This window comes from Rhincodon typus, chromosome 8 (assembly GCF_021869965.1).
Source record: "Rhincodon typus isolate 14 chromosome 8, sRhiTyp1.1, whole genome shotgun sequence".
Lineage (NCBI taxonomy): Eukaryota > Metazoa > Chordata > Chondrichthyes > Orectolobiformes > Rhincodontidae > Rhincodon > Rhincodon typus.
In genome coordinates, this window is record NC_063339.1 from 82,638,459 (window position 1) to 82,661,893 (window position 23,435).

At 42.6% G+C, this 23,435-nt stretch overlaps 1 protein-coding gene across 1 annotated transcript in view; it reads left to right on the top strand.

Moving 5' to 3' along the window:
• LOC109938065 (zinc finger protein ZFP2-like) overlaps window positions 1–17,079 on the top strand; it is an 87,848-nt gene extending 70,769 nt beyond the window's left edge. Inside the window, exon 10 of the mRNA XM_048600491.1 lies at window positions 16,276–17,079. The gene's annotated coding sequence lies outside the window, so the exon portion shown is untranslated. The remainder of the gene's footprint in view (window positions 1–16,275) is intronic.
• The last annotated feature ends 6,356 nt before the right edge of the window (window positions 17,080–23,435 follow it).

The following is a 23,435-nucleotide window of genomic DNA, read 5'->3' on the forward strand; positions in this document are numbered from 1 at the left end:
TCTAATCTCCCGGTCATTTATTTTTGTGAGACATAATGGAAAAAAAAAGGTGTGCAAATAATTTTATTAACATACCACAATCGGGAAGAACACCCATGTGACCAAAGAACCAGGATCAAGCCCCTAGGGGCAAAGCCTACGTGAAGGAAAAATTGAGGGTGAGGGTATGGATCAAATCAAAATAGGAGTTCGAGGCGCAAAGTGGTGCCTACCTCTCTTGAAAGGCATCGACAGCATTGGTGGGCATCACGTGCTCGACTTTCAGGGGGACACAGGCCCGTAAGTAGCCACGGAAGAGGGGAGGCAGTCAGCAATAACGAACCCCCCATAATGGCCAGCAGGGCCAGGCCCAAGAGCAGACCCTTGAGGAGATCATCCGACTTGCCCGCTCCCCTCTGCACCGGGTGCCCAATAATCAAGAATGTGGGGCTGAATTGTAACCAAAAGCACGAAAGGAGGTCTTTAAAATAACTAAAAATGGGGTGCAAGCATCCACACCCAATATATACATGGTGCAAGGATAGCACAGCGCCTCAGAACAAACTGTGCCAGGAGCCCGTGAGCCACCACAATCTGTGGTTACAAGGGACTGCTGCTTGCAATACCCTCCACCCCAAATCCCTGACGGAAGAAAGGAGGACCCCTACAGAGAAAGCAGTCAACTGCCAAATGAGCACGCCAAGGCATGTCTGGCCGCTGGTTAAGGAGAAGAGGTGGATGGTGTGCAGCACTCTGTATTGGGTCAGGCACAGCTGTTTTCAGGCATTGAATGACGGTGGCCGTGAACCGGATGTCTACTGCGGCAACATGCAGCCCAGTCCCCCGCCACCCAGCATATCTCCAGTACCTGCACACACACAACACGGGTGTTGGGGAAAATAATCAGTGAAAAATAAATAACCAGGAGGTTTAGAATCTCTTCAGTTCATGGGACTGACTCAGAGCTGGCTCGCCTCAGCCAGTGTACTGCTAAAAAGAAAAAGAAAATAAACAAAATAATATAACCAGGAGATTATAATCTGCTCAGTTGAGGGCTGACTCCGAGCTGGCTGGTCACAGCCAGTGTACGGTGCACTGTAAATGAAGCATGACTTGATGATGGGATACCAGACTCTGCACAGTTATTTCTTAAAAGTTGGCAATGCTGTCCATGCTGGGCAGATATTCCAGTTTACTGAGCCATATACTAGCATAGTCTGCACAGATCTCGATGCTGGGCTGTCGTCTTGCCCCAGTTTATCGGGTCTGGTCTGATTCTGCCAGGCAGGCTCAGATTTAGATGTAATGAACCATTTCAAATGACCTGGCAATGTCTTTATTCAATGTTCCCATTCTTGTGATTTGGACCCTGTAAGCTCCCTCTCCTCCAGTTAGTCCCACTCCCCTGTCTTTTTCCCCATATTTTCCACCACATGTTGTCAGTTTTTGCACGGGATACACGGTGATTCGGTCGTGTGGATTCAGACTTGGCCATAGAAGACAGAGAGTAGGAAGGGTGCCTTTCAGGCTGGAGTATATAAATGACTTAGATGAAAATGTAGATGGGTAGAAGTTTGTCAAAGGATAAAGCAGGATATAGATCAGTTGCAGATATAGGAGGTGAAATGGCAGATGGAGTTTAATCTGGTAAATGTGAGGGGCTGCACTTTGGGAGATCAAATATTAAGGTATGTTATACAGTTAATGGCAGAACTGTGAACAGGACTGATATACAGAAGGATCTTGGGGTTCAAGTCCATAGCTCCCTTGAAGGAGCCACAACTAGATAGGGTGGTAAAGAAGGCGTATGGCATGTTTGCTGTTATTGATTGGGAAATTGAGTACAAGAGTCAAGATGTCACTTGCAGCTCTATAAGACATTGCCTAGGCCACACTTAGAGTATTGCATTCAATTCTGGTCGCCACATTACAGGAAGGATGTGGACGTTTTGGAGAGAATTTAGAAGAGGTTTACCAGAATGCTGCATGGAATAGAGGATACGAGCTATAAGGAGAGGTGAGAAATATCTCAGTTTGTTCTCTTTTGAGTGGTGGAGGCTGAGGGGACATTTGATAGAAGTTCATAAAATTATGAGGTGCGTAGATAGGGTTGACGGCCAGAATCTTTTTCTCAGAGTTGAAATGACTAATATTGGTAGGCATACATTTAAGGTGAGAGGGGAAAGTGCAAAGGACTTGTGAGCGACAGGTTTTATACTCAGAGAGTGGCAGGAGTCTGGAACACACTGCCAGGGGTGATGGTGGAAGCAGATACAAAAAGGGCATTTAAGTGATTTTTAGGTAAGCACATGAATATGCAAGCAATGGAGGGATATGAACCAAGGGCAGGCAGAAGGGGTTAGTTTCAAATGGCGTCATATTTGGCACAGCATCATGTGCTGAAGGGCCAGTTCCTGTGCTGTACAGTTCAATGTTCTATGTTATTTAATTGTCTGTTTCTGTGTTTAATGTGAATCTTTCTGTTCGTCTACATCTCTCCCTGGCTTTGGTTTTTGGCTGTCTAGTGTATCAAATATTGGCATTGTGAAGCTCAGAAACAATGAAATGGTGTTTGTCAGGCTGTTGTTCATTTTCTGGTGTGTCCCATGTGAGTTCCATGTTGGACAGGGGGTTTCAGCAGCTTTGACTCTTGTCTCTTAAACTTGGTGTGTGCCTGTCCGATGAACGCCAGTGTTTGTCATTCTCAGCTGATCGTGCAGTCAGTAACATGAGGAAGCTCGTTTAGTATTATTGTAAAGGACCAGGCATTTAATTTGTAGCTGAGTGCCTGTTATTGAAAAGTTAGTAGAGGTGCTGGGGATGGTTTACTGGAGGTTATGCTGTGAGTTGGCTCAGACATTTAACGAGACCTGAGGATTTGGTGACCCAACTCTGGGCGGAACATGAGGACTGTAATTACAACACATGGGTCTGCAACATGAACAACAAATGGAGCAGAGGCTGCAGAGAGGGGGAGATCTGAAACCACGGAGTGAGTGTGTGTGGAGAAAAGGATTTGCCCTATCAACGTTGGGTTTTCCAAGAACAGCTTACCAAATTACACTAAATCTAGGGGCAGAGTGTGAGGGGATTGTGATTGACAAGGAGCTGGTCACAGAGCGGTGTCACCTCCTTCAACACAACCTGCAGCTTCATACTACGGTGAGGGTGGTGCTGCCAGTGCATGTTAACCTCACAGTTTCATCCAGCTTCTATGATCCAGAACTTTCCATCTCCCAGTATGTTGACCGCTATGTCACTACTCGGTGATGGAAGGCACTTATGGTGAATTAGATGAATACAAAATGTTTTCTCCCTTTGCAGGGAGCTGCCGGGCGTATCCTTGTTTTCCCAGTATAACGGGATTCCTGATGGCTCTGAGGGGTCACCATATCAATGGGGAAACTCACATTCCATTAATGCTCCATTGTGAACATGCGCAGTACATCATGTTGGTGAATGCTCACTGACCTGGCAGCAGCCACAGCCTCTTCATTGAGAAGCAGTCAGTCATTCCCATTGCCTTTGGGTCTCCATGTAGAAACAAAGGATGGCCTCTTAGATAAAAGCTACCCCTCCTTGATACACAGTTCAATACAGCCTACCACTCACCAGTCCCCACCGCCAACCAATCACATCAAAATATATCTTGTGTGCTCAGAGAAACGGGGCCACTGGGAGCATCAGGGAGCAGACAATCAGGGAGATAAAGTGCAGCTGAATCTCTGCTGGATTTGGAAGAATTGTTTAGAACCTTGGAGAAAAGTGAGAGGGGAGATGTAGGGGCAGGTGTTGCATCTCTTGTGGGTGCAGGGAAAGGTAAGAGGTGTGGTGGAAAAGTAGGTTGGAGAGTGAAGCTGACAAGGCAGTTGCAGAATGAGCTATCCCTGCAGAAAGCGGACAAGGGTGGGGAAGGAAATACTTTTTGGTATTGGGGTCTTGAATGTAGGTGATGGGAATTTCAGAAGATGATGCATTGAATTCAAAAGTTGGTGGGGTGGTACTTGAGTACTAAGGGGACTCTGTCCTTATTGCTATTGTGGGAGGGGGAGTTTGACTGCAGAAGTGTGGGAAATGGGGGAGATGTGGTTGATGGCATCCTTAATTACAGAGGAGGGAAAACTACAGTCCCTAATGTAGGAGGATATTTGGGTAGTCCTGGAATAGAACATCTCATCCTAGGAGCAGATGCGGTGGGGGTGGAGGAATTGAGAGTATGGGATAACATTTTTGTAGGAGCGTAGATGAGAGGAGGTGTATTTGAGGTAGTTGTGGGAGTCAGTGGGTTTGAAATGGATATCAGTGGTGAGCCAGCTGATGGAGATGGTGGTGGAGAATTACAGGAAGGGAAGGAGGTGTCAGAAATGGTTCAGGTGAATTTGAGGCCGGGTGGAAGGTGTTGGCAAAGTTAATGAACTGCTCGAACTCCTTGCAGGACCACGAGGCAGCACTGATACAGTCATCAGTATAGTGGAGAAAGAGGTGACGGATGCTGCAGGTGTAGCCATGGTAGAGGGACTGTTCCACGATTTGTACAAAGAGGGAGGCATAGATGAGACCCATGCGTGTGCCCTTTGGTTTGTAGGAAGTGGAAGGAATCATAGGAAAAATTGTTGAGGGTGAGGATCAGTTCTGCCAAGCGTGGGACAGTATCTTGGAGGGGGATTGTTGTGGCCAATGGGAGAGGAAGAAGCGGAGAGAAGTCCTGAGCTAGGGCAAGGCTGACTGCAGGGAGAGAAAGTGTCAACACATGGCAAATAGCGTGAAGCTGAGATTTCACAAGGAGAATCATTTCTGGAGGCACTGGAGGTCCTGTAGCTAGCAATTGTCACGGTTGGGTCCAAATTGTGATGGTCTGAAAGTTACATGAATTCCAGGGGGGATGAACCAAGTACATAAATAAGCATTGAGGAAGGAGACATGATTGTAGTAGCGACACTGCTTCAGAGTGTGGTTGAAGAGCTTCAGGGCAGAGGAGACAACTGGGAGGTTGCTGTGGGAGATAGACTCACTGAACTCTCAATGGAGGGAGGAGGAAAACTTCTTCAAGGTGGGCATCCTTAGAAGGGACTTCACAGTGTTGGTTTTCAGTGACTTGGAGACAGTACAGAATGCAGATGCTGAAAGCCAGGGTCAATAGATGCAAAGCTAGCAAAGCACAGCAGATCAGACAGCATCCAAGGAGCAGGAAAGTCAAAGTTTCAGGCTGAAACCCTTTGTTAGTACAGGGTATGTGAGGGGAACCTGTAAGTAAATAGAGGGAGTTGATAAGGCTGGAGAAAGGGTAGGTGAGTTGGTGACTCACTGACACACTCCTTTGCTTGGCAGAATTGGTCATCAACATCAACAACTTTTCCTTTGATTCCCCCCACTTCCTACAAACCAAAGCAGTGGCCACTGTCACCCATATGGTCCCAAAGTCCGGCTGCCTCTTCGTACAATCTGTGGGAAAGTCCCACTTCCGCACTATGCCAGCACCATCCCTCATCAGTTTCTCCACCATATTGATGACTGCATCGATACTACCGCATGCTCCTGCATCGAGTTTGGGCAATTCATCAATTTTCCCAAAACTTTCCATCGCTCTCAAATTCACCTGGACCATATCTGACGCCTCCCTCCACTACCTGGACCTCTCCATCTCTGTCTCCGGAAACCGACTCAGCACTGATATTGATTTCATATGCACTAACTCCTACAGCTACCTCGAATATACCTCCTCTCAACCACCCGCTTGGAAAAATGCCATCCAATATTCTTATTTCCTCTGCCTCCACCACATCTGCTGTCAGGATGAGACGTTCTGCTCCAGGGCATCCTAGATATCCTCGTACTTCAGGGACCATAGTTTACCCTCCTTTGTAATTAAGGATCTCTTCCATTTCCTGCACATCTGCCCTCAAAACCCCTCCCCCAATAACAGTAAGGATAGAGTCCCCTTAGCCCTCACATACCAGCCAACCAACCTCTGAATCCAACGCATCATCCTCCATCATTTCTGCCACCTAAAATCAGACACCACCACCAAAAAGATATTTCCTTCCCCACCCCGTCCACTTTCTGCAACTTCCTCATCAGCTCCACACTCCCCACCAACTTTTCCACCGCACCTGGTACCTTTCCCTGCAACACCTGCCCCTACACCTCCCCTCTCACGTCTCCCCAAGGTATGAAACAATCCTTCCACATCTGGCAGAGATTCACCTGCACTTCATCCAACCTGATCTGATGTATCTGCTGCTCTTGATGTGGTCTCCTCAATATCGGGGAGACCAGATGCAGACTCAGGGACTGGTCCACATATGTTCATAGAATCCCTACAGTGTGGAAGCAGGCTATTAGGCCCATCGAGTCCGCACTGACCCTCCAAAGAGCATCCCGTCCAAACCCACCCCCTACCGTATTTCAGAATTTCCCACCCTAGACACTATGGGCAATTTAACATAGCCAATCCATCTAACCTACACATCTTTGGGAGGAAACCAGAGCACCCAGAGAAAACCCACGCAGACAAGGAGAGAATGTATAAACTCCACACAGACAGTCGCCGCAGACTGGAATCAAGCCCAGACTCCTGGTGCTGTGAGGCAACAGTGTTAGCCACCGAGCCTCTGTGCTGACCCTTTTTTAGATTATAGAATCAAACATACAAACAAAACATGCCACTGGTTCATCTTCTCACAAAAATTATCTTCCTTGTGGTTCTTCCCCCCAGCCCCTCACTCTCTCTCACAAACTTAGTGCCAGGTGTGAAAGTTTCACTCTGACCTGAGGGCACTCCCCGCAGGGAGTCTGGAAGGTTTCTCTTCCCCTGCCACCACACTCTCTCGCTCACGCACATCAGGCCCGGACTGGTCATCTCACAGTTTATCCCCCCTTCCCGCAGCAGTGTCAATAACACCACCACCCCTGTCGCTTCTTCCTTCACCTTCACCTCCACCTGAAACAGCTGCTCATCTCCAACGCGTCTGCGCTTTGCATGCATCAACCAACCCGACCTTCCAGTTGCCATCCATTTTAATTGCCCCTCCCACTCCTCTGGTGACATGTCTATTCTTGGCCTTCTCCACTGTCAGAGTGAGGCCAAACAAACTGGAGGAACAACTCTTGACATTTCCCCTTGGAGCTCACAGTCCAATGACCTCAATATTGACTTCATGAGCCTCAAAATCCCCCCACCCTCAACTTTATCCCATTTCCACCCTTTGCCTCGCCGCCCTGACTTGACCTAACCTGACCATCTTCCTGCTCACCCATCTGCTCCGTCCTTCTACTGACCAATCACGATAGCCCCTTACCTGCATCCACCTATCACCATCCGAACTACCCTTCCTCCAGCCCCACCACCTCCCTCTATTTATTTCTGGTCTCCCCTCTTCCTCCCCAGTCCTGACGAAGTGTTTCAACCTGAAATGTTGACTTTCCTGCTCCTTGAATGCTGTATGACCTGCTGTGCTTTCCCAGCTTTACTGTATTGACTTTGGCATCCAGCATCTGCAGTCCTTACTGTCTCCAATTCCTTGATACATCTGAGTGTCTTGATTGCCCTTTTCAGAGACCATTGAAGTGTTCATCACGTGCGTGTCTGTGTCTGGAGCCACTTTGAGGTCAGGTCAGGATAGCACAGTCGATTGGCTTCCTGAAAATACATTGATGAAGCAAATTGGTGTTTACAATCTTGGCTTCATTGACATTGGCTTCAAGGTCACTAGTACTGAAGCCAGATTTTAGATCTTGATTTTTTTTTGTTACCTTCCACCAGAGCATTATCCTGCCTGGATTAGTAATCCAGTGATATTTCCACTGTATCATTTCCACATGGGGACCCATCAAAAGCCATACTGAGCAGGATTTTTTTTGTACTGCTTGACAGCTTTATCAAAAAAAACTTCCATCAATTTGGCTATCACGATGAAACTGAGGGCATGGCAATTGGTCAGATTGTAATTATTCTCCTTTTTAGGGGACTGCACATAATTGTGTAGTATTCCACATTGTCAGGTAAATATCACATTTGGAGCTGGAATGAAACAGATTCCCCGGGGCGCAGCTTGTTGTGCAGCACAAGTCTTCAGTCCTATTGCAGGAATGGTATAAGGGCCCATTGACTTTGTCGTATCTATTTCGGTCTGCTATTTCTGCATGTCACATGCAGCGAATCGAGATGGTTGTAGTCTGGCATCTGTGATTCTGTGCACAATATCTGGCTGAAAATGGTGCAGATACTATATCCTTGTCTTTTACATTAACGTGCAGGGCTGTTCCATTCTTTAGAATGGAAAGGCATTAGGCTGAAGGTATTATCACTGGGATTTTATTCTAGAGAACCCGGTAATGTCCTGGGGACCTGAGTTTGAATTCTGCCACAGCAGATGGTGGAATTTGAATCCGATAAATATCTGGAACTGGAGTCTAATGATGACCATGACTTCATGGTCGATTGGCAGAAAAAACAACATTTGTTTCACTAAGAGATAGTAGGAACTGCAGATGCTGGAGAATCTGAGACAACAAGGTGCAGGCCTGGATGAACACAGCAGGCCGAGCAGCATCATAGGAGCAGAGAGGCTGACGTTTCGGGCCTAGACCCTTCATCAGAAAAGGGGTTAGTTCACTAATGTCCTTTAGGGAAGGAATCTGTCATCCTTACCTGGCCTGGCCTGTATGTGACACCACGGCCATTGCAATGTGGTTGACTCTTCACTGCCACTGGGAAATTAGAGATGGGCAGTAAATGCTGACCTAACCAGCGATGTCCTCATCCTGTGAATAATTTAGAAAAAAAAAATGTGGAGCCCTCTCCTGCAGCGAGTAGTTTAATAGTCCATTAGCATTTATAATTGAATGTGGTAGGACTGCCCAGAGCTTAGATCTGATCTTTTGGTCTTGGGATCATTTTGCCCTCTCTATCAGATGTTATTTCTCCTGTTTATAATGCAAACAGCCAAGTGTGGCAGTTTTAAAGGTTTGTCATCAGTTTTAGGTGCACACAGTTCTGACACTGGCCTGTTCACCCACACTTGTCACTGAAGCATACTTCGGCTTGATGGTAAGTAGGCTGAAGGATTATCCCGGGCAAAAAGTTACAGACTGTGGTTGAATACAATTATGCTTCTGCTGTCTACAGCACCACATGGATGCCCATTTTGAGCTACAATACAATTCTGCTGCCTGTCCCCCAAGTCACACCCATTCACCCATCACCCCTGTATGCGGTGACCTACTCTGGTTTTTGGTTTGGTAACATTTCTATAGAATTCTTAAGGTTTGGAAACAGGCCATTTGGACCAACAAGTCTACACTGACCCTCCAAAGAGCATCCCACCTGGACCCATCCCCCATCCTATCCCTGTGACGCTGCGTTTCCCATATCTAACACATCTAACCTTTATATCCCTGAACAGTATGGGTAATTTAGCATGTCCAGTCCTCCGAACTTGCACATCTTTGGACTGTGGGATGAAACTGGAGTACCAGATAGAAACCCACATAGACATGGGGAGAACGTGCAAATTCCAAACAGACAGTTGCCCGAGGTTGGAATTGAAGCTAGGTCATTGGCATTGTGAACTAGCCGTGCCAAACAGTGAGCCACAGTGCCATTCCATTTTAGTTTTCCCATTCTTCTGAGGGTCTCTCCGTGGTGTCAGGCCTCCAATTTGTCACATTTCTCAGAACACTTTAACATATTCATCTGAATCTTTTCCCTTCCAGTAATGCCATCTTCTTCTGTTGTTAAAGTTAATGTATTTTTCTTCTGTTTCTCTTCCTGACCATGATCAGTAATGCCAGCCTTATCTAGTTTCAGAATCAAAGAATTTGTTTACCTTGTGCTATCCTTCAGTTCTTGGTGTATTGTGCTCCAAGATGGATAAGGCGTTTGAGCAGCTTTCACACACGTGTTTGAAACTTATTCAAAAACAGAAATTGCTGGAGAAGGTAATCAGATTTGGTAGCATCTGTGCAGAAAAAGCAGAGTTAATACTTCGAATCCAGTGGCCTTTCATCAGAGCTTGCAGAGCCCCCAGCAGTTTTTGTTTCAGATTTCCAGTATCCACAGTTCTTTGTTTTATTGAAAAAGTTTTCTGCGTCTATTCATTTCTGGAGAAATTCAGCAGGTCAGGCTCCATCTGCAAAGACAAGAGAAACAGATAATGTTTCATGTCCAGGGTGACACTTCTTTAGAACTAAAAAGGATTGAAAATGAGCTTTTTAATACTTGACAGAAGTGGAGGAAGGGTGATGAGAAACAGAGGATGTAGAGGTGCAGTGCAAAAGACAAATGGGCTTTTAATTATGGTGAAAGAGAAACGAATATAAAATGTGTGTAAATTAAGGTGTGAATGGCTGAATTCGGTTCTCCCTGTTGAGGCACGATAAACAAGACACAAACAAGACAAGGTCATCGGGAGACCAGGAGGGAGAATGTATGAAAAATGGAAAGCAGTTATAATGGGTGTCAGGATGTGAAGTTATGGAATTGAATATTAAGTCCTACAAGATGTAAAGTACCAAAGTATAAAGTGAGGTGTTACTCGAGCTTGGGCTGTGCTTCAATGGAACATTGCAGTAGCCCAGGACCGAAATGTTAGAATGACAGCAAGATAGTTTATTGAAATAAGAAGCAATTAGAAAGTCAGGTTTATTCCTGCAATGACACTGGTGTTATCACTGTCTGGGCCTTTCCTACTATTTGACAAATATGACAGGTACGGCAAATTTCAACCACATCTTTATGTAATCCAGGCCAATAGAAATGCTTCTGTATCTTAGTCTGTGTCTTCCTCACTCCTAAATGACCTCTTGCAGATAATTTGTGTGCCACCAGCAATACCTTCTGTCTGTATTCTACCTGCAACACAATCTGGTGAAATTCCACTAAGTTCTCATCTGCACTAAACTGCCAAGGTCTCAAATTTTGCCTTAAGATTTAATCCTTAAGGTAATAGTGTTTTGGGATACAGAGTATCAGAGTAGGCTTCATGATATAAATCCTTTGTAGTATCATCTTTGTTCTTGTAACTCCATTAATCTTTCAGAACTAAACACCTCTGCCTGACCCTCTACCTGCTGAGATGTTTCCTTTACCATCTCATCAGAGTGTCAGGTAACTAGACCTCAACTCCTTCAACTTTCTTTTTTTTGTTTTCCCTTTTGTTTAACTTAAGGCTGTGAAAACTTATCACCAAACCGCCTGGAAAAAAAGTCCAGGGCTTTTTCCTTTTAACTCCTCAGTTCACTGGTTTTCTTCTTGCTTTTCCACTACAATGGGAATCTCTCCCACCTCTTATCCAGCTGTAATTTTTCCAAGAATTATCTGCATTTCTGGAATAGCCAACTTTTCTACCACTGCCACTGTCACTTCCCCAGTCTTGAATGGACTTTCTAATGTTATGTTACACGTGGAAACAGTAATCCTCTCTCCATTTATTCAATAGATGACTACTGTCTTGGGCAATATTTCAAGAGGAATGCAAATATTTTCATAACTTGCTATTAGATACAGACTTGATTCTGTATCCCTCAATATTTTAACATCTTTACCTAGTCCCACTGTTCAATCTGAGGAAATCTTACCTGTACAGGTGAAGTATTTGAAAAGATCTGGCGTTATCTTACTATCCAGCTCGTGACTAGGCTATGCACTCACCTGTAGCTCCTTGAATTCTCTTGGGATTTCCTTCAGTACCTCAACTGATCCCATTGGTTTAGCCTCTTCTACAACATGCTTTTTCCCTGTGCCTTTCTTAAACCACCATTACTGTGACTTTAACTTTCTGTCCATCAAGATGAGTTCTTATTACTTCTGGAAGTGAATTTTTAAACTCCTCCAGCAGAATAATGTCTCTAAGAGCCTTATATGTCTTTTCTGTATTTAATGCTCTCGTCCATCTACAAAGTTGCTCTGTTTAATACTTTCAAACTTGATATTAGTCTGACCTGGTTCCATTCTTACGTTTCTGAAAAGTTGTCTATATGCTTCTGTTATCAACTCGTAGCACTCAAACTATCCTGCTTTAATTTTTCATATTCTCCTAACACTTCCCCTGACAGCACTGCAAACATCTCACTAGCCCTGCCTACCAACTCGGCCTGAATTAACATTATCCACAGAGTCAATGGCGGCTTCATCTGTTTAGCCAATTGCTCAAAGGAAATATTCTCCATCTTTTTCATAGAATTTTGATAATGTTTGGGCATGTTTGTTTTTTATATGTAGCAGGCTGTTGGCTACGCTGAGTTTGCTTATCATTACTTCTACCTTGTATTTTTACTTCTGTCATTTGTTTTTAGCTTCAAATTCCAACTTCATCTTTTCCAATTCGAACATTCTTTCCTTTTTTCACTCATTAGCTATCCATTTTTATTCTTTGTTGTTCTGTTAGGACAATCCTTTCCTTTCCTTTTTCTTCTGCCAGGGGAGTTTTTTCCTTTTCTTTTTTCCTTAGCTAGGAACCTTCTTTCCCATTCTTCTCTCTCCTTTTCTTTTTGTTCAGCTATGAACCTTCTTTCCCTTTGTTTATCCTCTAACCCCAGTTGTCTAATTTGCTGTTTTTTTTTTAATAACTCTGCTGCATTTGACTGCTTCTCTGATATACCTAAATACGTGATTAGATCCTTTACAATTTCAGCTTCCTTATTATTCCTAGTTAAACCCAATTTTAGTCTACCTGCTAATTCTACAAGTGTCACCTTTTTCTGTCTTTCTCAGATTTCTTGGCAACTTTGGGAAGCCTCTTCGACACCAAGAACTTCTTTAGCAATATTAAGAGACATTTCCCCACTTTTGATTTAACCAACAACAAGCAACAATATTAAACAGATTTTCCACTTTTCACTTAAGTTTTATTTGAAAATCTTGGACACTAATCCCCAAGTCTGTTTAAATCTACTAGGACATTTCATACCCTGAATCTGTTTAAATCTGTTCAAATCTGACCAAATCCGTTCAGATCCTTCTGAATCCCCAAAGAGCCACTAATCTGTTATAAAGCGGAGGTTGACCCCGTCTAAGAACTGCAAAGAACTGAAACACCCAATGAGGAGTGCCTTACCCTATAATCTGTTAAAAGAAGCGTGAAAAGTGGTGTAACCTGCATTTCAGCAACTTCTAGGGGTTAAATAAAATAAATCCCTGACACTCACTTTAAAATTAACAAGTAACAGTGAACAAATTGACTAAACTATTAATAAACTGAATAAACACCTTTTAATTACTAACTACTCTCGAATAAAACAAGATTCTAATAGTATGCTGTTCAAATAAATACGAATCCCACTTTTCATATTACACACACACACACACACACATATATATATGCATATGTCTGTCAACTCCTCTGTCAAGAATGCCTTCTCCATCGATTTTTCAGTGAGGAATGTTAACTAGTTGTGCCATGGGTAACTTTGTTATTTAGATGGTGCTTTCTCTAAGACTCAGAGGAGATGGTGAGAGCCAGTGATTCTCTCTTGCCAGCTGAGGACTGTTAGCTCTGGTGGATGGCAGTTACCTCTTCTTTGTCCAAGTGTCCCCCTCTTTTATTCCCTTGACAACATATCAACATTCCTAACGATCGGATTGGTCCTATATTGTCAAAACGGCCAGTTTTAAATTTAATTGGTTTTTGGTATCTAAGTGCCTGGTTCAAATTACTTGGCCAAATTCATAACTTGTCTTTGTAAAAACTGCTGCTTGCCTTGTTAACTGTACGGCCTTTCAATACACATGTTTCAATTTGTGTGCCGTCTGTGTACTTGCAAACTTTCAAGCTGCTGTTCACAGAGATTTTAAATCACTAAACATGGAAAAAGCACATCATGTTTTAAAGGAACCACGCAATGCTATCCCCTTTAGCATTTTGAAAGCACCAAATTCTAACTTCCTATCTCCCAGTCCGCAAATACTCTACAGAACCTCATGTTTCCTGGCTGTAATTTTGAAAGTCTAAGTTCTATATTCATTTTTATTTTATATAAGTGGGACTTGTATTTATTGGAACAGCATAACATTAGAATCTTGTTTTATTCGGTAATAGTAGTTAGATGGGGTTTATTCAGTTTGTTAATAGTGTAGTTAATTTGTTCACTGTTAGAGTTAGATAAATAAATTGTTATTTGCTGTTTGAAAATTAAGTGTTTTGTATTTGTTTAATGTATACATTAGATGCTGTTGAATGGCGAGTTACACCACTTTTCATACTCCTTTTACAGATTATTGGGCGAGGTGCTCCTGTTTAGATGTTTCAGTTTTAGTTCTCAGAGGAGTCAAGCACTGCTTTATAAAATATTGGGTCTCGTGTCTGGGATTTGAATGGATCTGAACGGATTGGGAAGAATCTGATCATATCTGAATGGACTTGAATGGATTTTGACGAATTTGAATGGATCTGAATGGATTGCAACAATTTTGTATACAATAGATCCCAGCAGGTTTAAACAGACTTGGGGATTCATGTCCTAGCTCTTTAAATAAAACTTAAGTGAGAAGTGGAAAATCTGTGTAATTTCGGTTGCTTGTTGGTTAAATCAAAAATGGGGAAATAGCTCTTAACATCGCTAAAGAGTTCTGGGGAGTTAAAACAAAAAGATGAGATGACAAAGGAGTTATATCATAAACACTACTCTGAAAAGAAATCAGTTGTATTCCGGAATGCTGTCACATTAAGGAAAAAATTTAAGATGGAAATGGAGACCTTGGCAGGTTAGTGCAGATGGAAAATCGGTGGACATTCAGCAAATTGTGTTCCCATTAAAATGCAGACAGAGGAGCTATTTTGGGGAGCACACGAACTACCTGTAAGAGTACTTCTAAGAGTGAGGAAGACTTTGGCTAAGACACGGAAGTATTTCTATTGAACTGGATTACATAAAGATGTGGTTGAATTTTGCCATACCTCTCATACATGTCAAGTGGTAGAAAAGCCGCAAGCTGTAATAAAATGAGCACCTTTTGAAGCCAATTCCATCATTTGAAGAACCTTTTTATGCAGGTTATAATTGATTGTGTGGGTCCCCTACCTGAAATTAAAATTAGGAACCAGTATTTGCTAACCATAATGGCTATGTCTACAATGTTTCTGGAGGCAATTCCATTACGGGATGTCAAGGAAGAAAAGATTGTCTAGGAGTTGCTTGCTTTCTTTGCCCGTTGTTGACTATCCAGAGAGATTCGACCACACTAAGGGTCCAATATTACTGCCAAATTATTTAAGAAGTTCATGGATAGTTTAGCGATCAGATACTTTTAAATCAAGTGCGCACCATCTTGAATCCCACGGAACACTGGACAAGTGGCATCAGACCCTAAATACAATGCTGAGAGCTTATTGCCAAGATTGCCCGATGATTGGGACAATGGTATCCCTTTGATATTATTTGCTATTAGAGATGCTCCTAATGAATCGATTCAGTTTACTTCTTTTGAATTGTTATTTGGACACAAAGTAAGAGGGTCTTTCAAATCAATTAAGGAAAAGTTGATAGGTCCGAAGTCAGAGATCTCACAGTTTGACCATGTATCTGAGGTGAGAGAGAGACTAAACAGAGTAGGTGAATTATCTGGACAACATTTGAACGTGTCACAGCACCGAATGAACAAAGAAGCAGATAAGAGATCTACGATTTACATGTTTGTTCATGAGGATAAAATATTCGTGCTGTTACCAGTTATTGGAGATGCCTCAAAACAATGCTAACTTGTTCCTGTGAGATTGAGAAGAAGTTAAGTCAGGTGAATTATGTGGCAAAGATGCCAGGTAATGAAAAAAAGTTACCGGTATGTCATGTGAACATGCTCAAAACTTACTATGACAGGGAAAGGGAACCGGAGAAATAGGTATTAGATGCTGCTACTCTGAATGAAAAATCAAATGCAGATGATTTGGATTTTGATGTGCCTCAGAACAAATTGAATAATGAGAAAGTCCTTAAGGAATGAGATAGGGTAGTGAGCTATCTCTCCCCAGGACAGAGAACTGAATTAAAAGACATGTTACAGTGCTGTGAGGACCTCTGTAGAAATAGAATTTGGAGAAGTAATACCCGAGTACATGAGGTTAACATGGGGAACGATAAAACAATACCCGTTGAGCCCTAACCTCTCAACGCAGGGCAGGTTCTGATGGGTGTGAAAGACATTTCTGTTTTTGTAACCACAAATGGGCTGTATCAATTTAAAGCAGTGCCATTTGGAATGGAAAAAAAAAACACATCAGCGACTTTTGAAAGACTTGTGAATGGAGTTGTGGCAGGATTGACTAATTGTGCCATCTACATTGTTGACTTAATGATCTTTAGCCATTCGTGGAAAGATCGCATGGATTATTTGGCAGAGCTCTTTGAGAAACTACAGGAGGTAAAGTTGTTCATGAAATTGGCAAAAACAAAATTCGTGAAGGTGAAAGTGACACTTTTGGGGCACGACTTCAGACATGGACAGATAACACAGAGGAACGTGAAGACAAACGCCATCGAGGAATCCTCAAGAATAAAGTGCTACGATTTTTAGGATTAAATGCATTCTACAGGAAATCTTTTACCAAACTTTAGTAACATGTTGGTACCGCTGATGGATTTGTTAAACAAAAAGAACATGAAATGTCAGTGCACAGAACAGTTCCAGGAGGCAATTTTAAAAACTGAAAAGCAGTATTAACCACCAATTTTAGCCATACCAAATTTTTGAAAACACTTCAAAGTCACCATTGATGCAAGTGATCTAGGGGTTGGAGCTGTATTGTTACTGAAGGATGATTGTGGTATTGAAAGGCCAATTGGTTATTTTTCAAAGAAGCTCAACATACACCAGAAAAAAATGTATTCAACCATTGAAAAAGAGCTATTTAATTTGATACTGGCCTTACAACATTTTAATGTTTACATTGCAAACAGTGCATCAGAGATGATTGTGCATATTGATCACAATCCTTTGACATTCCTGGAAAGATTTAAGGACAAGAACACCAGAACATTTCATTGTAATCTTATGCTACAGGTATTTAATTTACAGATTGTACATGTTCTGAGTCGTGAAAATATTTTGACGGATGCTTTATCACCGATTTAAAAGAAATGTGTTTATATTGGATAGAAACGGTAGTGTTCAATGCTGTATATCTATATATGTAAGATTAGTATGAAATTTTCAAATCAAGATTATTGCGATATGGATCTAGTAATATAATAGAGATAAGATTTTAAAACAAAATAAATGAAGAAGCCATTTTTTTCATAATGATGGTTCATTTTGTTTCTTAAGGAGGAAGTGTTGCGAAGTTGGGTAGAGTACTTGTGGATTGGAAGGCAGGAAGTTAGAATTTGGCATTTGTAAAATGTTATGGGGTAAAGTAATGTGTGATACGTTGAAAAAATGATGTGCTTTTTCTATGCTCAGAGGTTCAAAAAGGATACCTGTAGTCAGGAGCTTGTGTGTTTGCAGCTGCACAGAGAGCACTGGAATTTAAACATTTGTATCAAAAGGCCATACAGGTAGCAGGCGAAGCTGCAGTTTTACCAAGGTTTTGAATCTAGTCAATCATTTTGAATCAGACACTTAGATACCAAAAACAAATTAAATTTTAAATCAGATGGTCTTGACAACATAGGACCAATGCTAATGTAAGAAACTGATATGACCTCAAGAGTATAAAAGAAGGGGTAGTTGGGCAAAGCCGGAGAACTAACGGCCATCTGCCAGTGTCAACAGCTCTAAGCTCTCCAGAGACAATTGCTGGCTCTCACAGTCTCCTCTAAGTTTTAGTGAAAGAACCATCGAAATACCAATGGTGATAACTGCACAACTAGTTAGTATTTCTGACAGGAGAATAAACAGAGAAGTCGTTCCTGACAGAACATTCAATGGAGAGGGCCCAGAACGTTCTGGAAGACACGTAACCTGGCTGTAATGTTGAGGCTCTAAATTCTGTGTTTTTTAAAAATTTATATAAATGGCCCTTATATTGATTGGAACAGCATAACGTTACGATCTTGTTTTACTCAGATAGTTAGTAGTTAGAAGAGATTTATTTCGTTTGTTAATAGTTTAGTTAATTTTTTCACTGTTAGAGTTGGATAACTAAATTGTAACTTGTTTATTGGAAAGTGAGTGCTAGGGATTTGTTTTATTTAACCACCAGTAGTTGCTGAAAGGCAGTTTACAGCATTTTTCACACTCCTTTTAACAGATTATAGGGCGGGATGCTTCTCTTTGGGTTTTTGGTTTTAGTTCTGGGACGGGGGGGGGATGCGGATTAACCCCCTCTGTATAACATGATGTTACTATAAAATACAACACACAGAGAGCGCTTGACAAGATAAATGTTGGGAAGACATTTCCACTCCTAGGCAGTGTCTTGAACGTGGGAATATAAATAAGGGACGTTGATTTAAAACTGAGATGTAAAGAAATTTGTCTCTCAGCACGGATTTTCCAAGTACATTTTCTAACTTACACCTAACCATAAAAGTGACCTCAATCTGATCCGATCTAGCAGGTTCCAAGAGCAGAATGGAACATCAGAACATGGGACAGAGGAGCATGAGTGGTCCATTCGACATTACTTTGACATTACTCCACCAGTAAATAAAATCATGGTTCCTCTCATTGAGATCACAGCTGCACGTTTCTGCCAATACCCCATTCACCCTGATTCACCTGGCTATCGAAAATCTAACTATTCAGTCTCGATATAATTTAAAGATCCAGCCACCACAAACTTCTGGGAAAAGAATTCCCACTTGAATGACTTCCCACTTTATGAACTTCTCCTGATCCCTGCTCTGACTGAGGTTGGAGGGGGTCACTGTTTCCTTTTCTAGTCCTACTCCACTGGTCACAACAAATTTTAAATGTAACCAGGTTGGTGATATGGCCAGTGATACAAGTGCCAAACTGTGTCAGGTTCAGTGATAGGAACAAGTCAGGCGGATTTCTTTAGTCAGGCACAGATAACTGGTTTATTCCTGAAATAAGCTTCCTCAACAAATGTTGAAAGCCTAATGACCACACGTTTGGACGATACAAACACCCATCAAGTATCCACCTGATACAGTCTCCCAATACCTTATAAGAATCAATAAGATCACTTCTAATTTCAAAGTAACCTGCTAAACCTTCATAATAAAAGCCCTTCATCAGGAATAAGTAAAGTGAAACATCCCTGAACGGCTTTCAATGTAATTATATCGTTCCTCAGGTAAGGAGACAAAAAAGCACCTTCACACACAGTCTTCTGAATGTGTTCTTAGTAAGACTGGGTACAGCTGCAGCAACACGTCCTTCTTACAAAGTTGATTAAAAGTGCAGCTAGCGATCATATTTTATGTGTCTTTTCCTTTTAAATTTCATTTTTAATTTATGACAGATATTTTCTTTTCTCAGAGTGTTGTGTTTCTTTGGAACTCTCTTCCCCATTGAATAGTGGAGGCAGAGGCATTGGATATTTTTGAGGCACAGACAGACAGATTCATGATTAACACTGGAGTCAAGGATAATTGGGGAGAAGACAGGAATATACAGTGTCGGGGAAAATGCTGACAGTGGTACAAAATAAAACTGTGGATGACCAGAACACCTAGGAATACAAGGGGAAATGGAATGATAATGTAAAGAATGTTTAAAATTGCTAACAGTGATAGAACAATGTCGCTATAGTCCTGGAGGACCATGGAGCTGCTATCCCATTAGGGAGAGACCCCTCATGGCAGTTTAACTTGAGGGTTACCACACCTCAGGCGGGAGGCGAGGTTGACAAAGTGGGACCTTCATGGCAATCTCTGTCAGTGTGGGGAATTGAACCTGTGCTATTGGCCTCCGTCGGCATCGCAAACCAGCCATCCAGCCAACTGAGTGGGAGACTGTGCAACAACTACAGATAAAAATAGTCAAAGACAATGGACATCAGAAACTTTGATAACAAGGAAGAAGCTACATGTCAGATAACGTTCAAGATAACAGCTGAGGACAAAATAAGTTCTGAGTTAGAAACTGTATTTTTATAATGAGACAAGTGTTTAGATCCTGTCTTTGGTTGAATGCAATAAGGTGAGATAAGAGGAATATCCAGAATTACTAATTATGTTTGGATATTGATAATCATTATACCAGTGTATATTTTTGTTTGGTCTATGTGAGGTATTCTTGGTTTACATAAAGGGATAAAGCTGATGGAATATACTATTTGAAAATTCCGTCCTCATGGGAAATGGTTCCCAAGCACATACTTGAAAAAAAAGTGTCAAAAGTGTCCCACTGTTGTCTAGTCAGTGACAGGAACCTGTGGAGTTGAATGACTGAAAATCCCTGTAACTTGTAGCTCAGGGCCCAATCAGGTCAGCCCTGATCTTGTTGAATGATGGAGCAGGTGTGATGGGCTGAATGGCCTCATGGTGGACTTTAATTGCATGTGATTGAAAGAAATAAAAACTCTTCTCATTCCCAGTTACGTGTAACGCACTGAGGGATTGACAATTTCCTGAACCTGGGAATTGTTTAGAATATTATCAGGAACATTCTATAAATGATATCATCCAGAAAATTGTAGAAATGGCATTCTCCAGAACTTTCTATGACCATGTAGTGTTATTGTGCAGGCAACAGAAGACGGGGCGGGGGTGTGGGGGAACGAGGGGTGGAGAGAGAGAGAGATAGAGAGAGGGGGGAAGTTGCTGCATGCAGTAGTGAGAGTGGTGGTGCGTGAGCATTGTTCAAGAGGTAGGTTCTATACCAGATATATAGTGTGTGTGAGGGAGCAGAGAGAATACTTGGCACTTATCCTGGCAGAGTGTGGAAGGAGGAGAACACGACCCCATCTCCGTCAATGGAACTGAGGTTGAAAGAGTGAAGAGTATCAAGTACCTCGGAGTGATGATAACTGATGAACTGTCCTGGGCTTCCCACGTAAATACAATGGTCAAGAAGTCACAATAATGTCCCTTCTTCTTCAGGGAGCTCAGGAAATTTGACATACCATAAGTCCCTCACCAACTTCTACAGAGGCAGCATTGAAAGTATACTGGAGATAGTAAGAACTGCAGATGCTGGAAAATCTGAGATAACAAGGTGTAGAGCTGGATGAACACACCAGGCCAAGCAGCATCATAGGAGCAAGAAGGCTGACATTTCAGGTTTAGAACCTTCAATCAGAAAGGGGGGAGGGGATGGGGGTTCTGAAAAAAATAGGGAGAGAGGGGGAGGGGGTAGAAGATGGATAGAGGAGAAGATAGGTGGAGAGCACCACCTATCTTCTCCTCTATCCATCTTCTATCTGCCTCCCCCTCTCTCCCTATTTATTTCAGAACCCCCTTCCCCTCCCCCATTTCTGATGAAGGGTCTAGGCCTGAAACATCAGCCTTCCTGCTCCTATGATGCTGCTTGGCCTGCTGTGTTCATCCAGCTCTACACCTTGTTATCATTGAAAGTATACTGCCTGGCTGCATAATGGCCTGGTATGACAACTGCTCTGCCCAGGACCATAAGAAACTACAGAAGGCGGTGTCACAGCCCAGACCATCACGGAAACCAACTTTCCATCAATGGACTCTAATTGACTTGATGCTAAGGAAAGGCTGCCAACATCATCAAAGACCCATCACACCCTGGTAATGACCTCCCACAACCTCTTCCATCAGGCAGAAGATTAAAAAAAGCCTGAACATACACACGAGCAGGTTCAGGAACAGCCTCTTTCCGGCTGTTATCGGACTGTTCAATGGACTCTAGGCTGAAATAATGTAAACTGCAATGTAACCTGTATGCCTCTAAGTCTTTTTGATCTGTACATCTTTTGCTTGCTGTGATCTGCCTGTACTGCTCATAAACAAAGCTTTTCACTGTATTTCAGTACATGTGACAATAAATCAATTATTCAACCAATCAAGGTTGTTGATGCTTGTCCTGTATTGCTGGACAGTTCTTCAGACAACAGGTACTGCACTGAGCTGGGTGGTGACATCAGACCATGCTCGATGGGTCTGTTGGTGTGGCCTCCTCTTGGAAGAGAATGGTCCCCCTCTGTACTAACCCATCCACCAGGACCCCCATGCACCTGTTGACAAATCGTGGTGCAATTGCTCACTGGTAAACTGTGCAGATCCCAACACAGAAATCTCAACCATATGTCTATTGGTCTTTTAAATCTGGGACCACTGTCAGCGATCATAGAATATTCAGGGACATCCAGGTGATTGTGAATACCTCCAGTCATGATGAATGGGAGTATCAGGCTGGCATTGAATGAGATGGGCGCCAGGGGATGGAGTAGGTAGTTAATGAAGTGAGTTTAATAAGATAATACCAGGAAACTAGCTTGGCCTCGTGCAGATGGCCCCTCTGTCAAACTCAATGAAAATGACACAGACAAATTATTATAAGATTCAGCCCAGTGAGTCAAAGATTCTGCTGGCCCTACTCCAAATTACAGTGTTGCAGAACAAATGTTTATCTACCAACTCTGTACCATCCGAGTTCAGAATGAAATACTGTTCATCTATCATTTCTGGAAACAAAGCAAAAGCAAAATTTCCAACTGAGAAGTAAATTTGGCTCTCAAAAAAAACCCATTGCGCTTTCTAAAAGAAAAGCACCATCAAAGGTACGACAGCATTTTTTTTTCAGCTCAGAGTTCTCATAGAGGAAATTATAGAGAAAACATCCATGATTTGAGATCAACAGAAGAAAGACTGGAGAAAACAGAGTGTTCCATAAGACACAATCTGCGCGAACTTGAAGAGATTACATTTTAATTTATTGTTGTCTTATCAATTGTGTTTATATAATGGGACTTGTAGTTGTTTGAACAGCATTCCAGTAAAATTTTGTTCTGTTAGGGAATAGTTAGGAGTTAGGGGGGAATTGTTCAGTTTGTTAGTAGTTCTGTTAATTTCTCACGTTGTCCATACCACGGTTCTCTCATTTCTCTAAAATTCCACTGATAGGAGAAAAGAGTGGGGATGGGTTCACAGGACATTACTCGGGACACAGAGTGGGAGATCGACTGAAAGGCAGTTTCTACGGGAACACAGTGGGATGTGTTCAAAGGATATTGCTAGGTGAAGAGAATGGGGGTGGGTTCACATGCCTGTGCCAGGTGGGAATGGTTTCACAGTCTGTTGCTAGTGGAACAGTGTTCAAGTGGGGTCACATGCCGTTTCTGGGGAAGATGTTGGGGTTCGGTTCACAGGCAATTACTAGGAGAATAGATTGGCGATGGGTTCAAAGTGCCGTTGTTAGCAGAATATGAAGAGAATGGGTTCACAGGCCATTGCCAGCGTAACAGAGAGAGAATAGGTTCACAGGACGTTGCTAGGAAAAAAAAGAAGTGGGGATGGAATCACTAGGAGAATGCAGTGGCGCTGGTTTCAGGGGCCTTTTCTTGCATAACAGCGTGGTGCTGGGGTCATAGGCCGTTCAGAGACGGGAAGGGTTCATTGGCTGTTACTTGGAGAAAAGAGTAGGGATA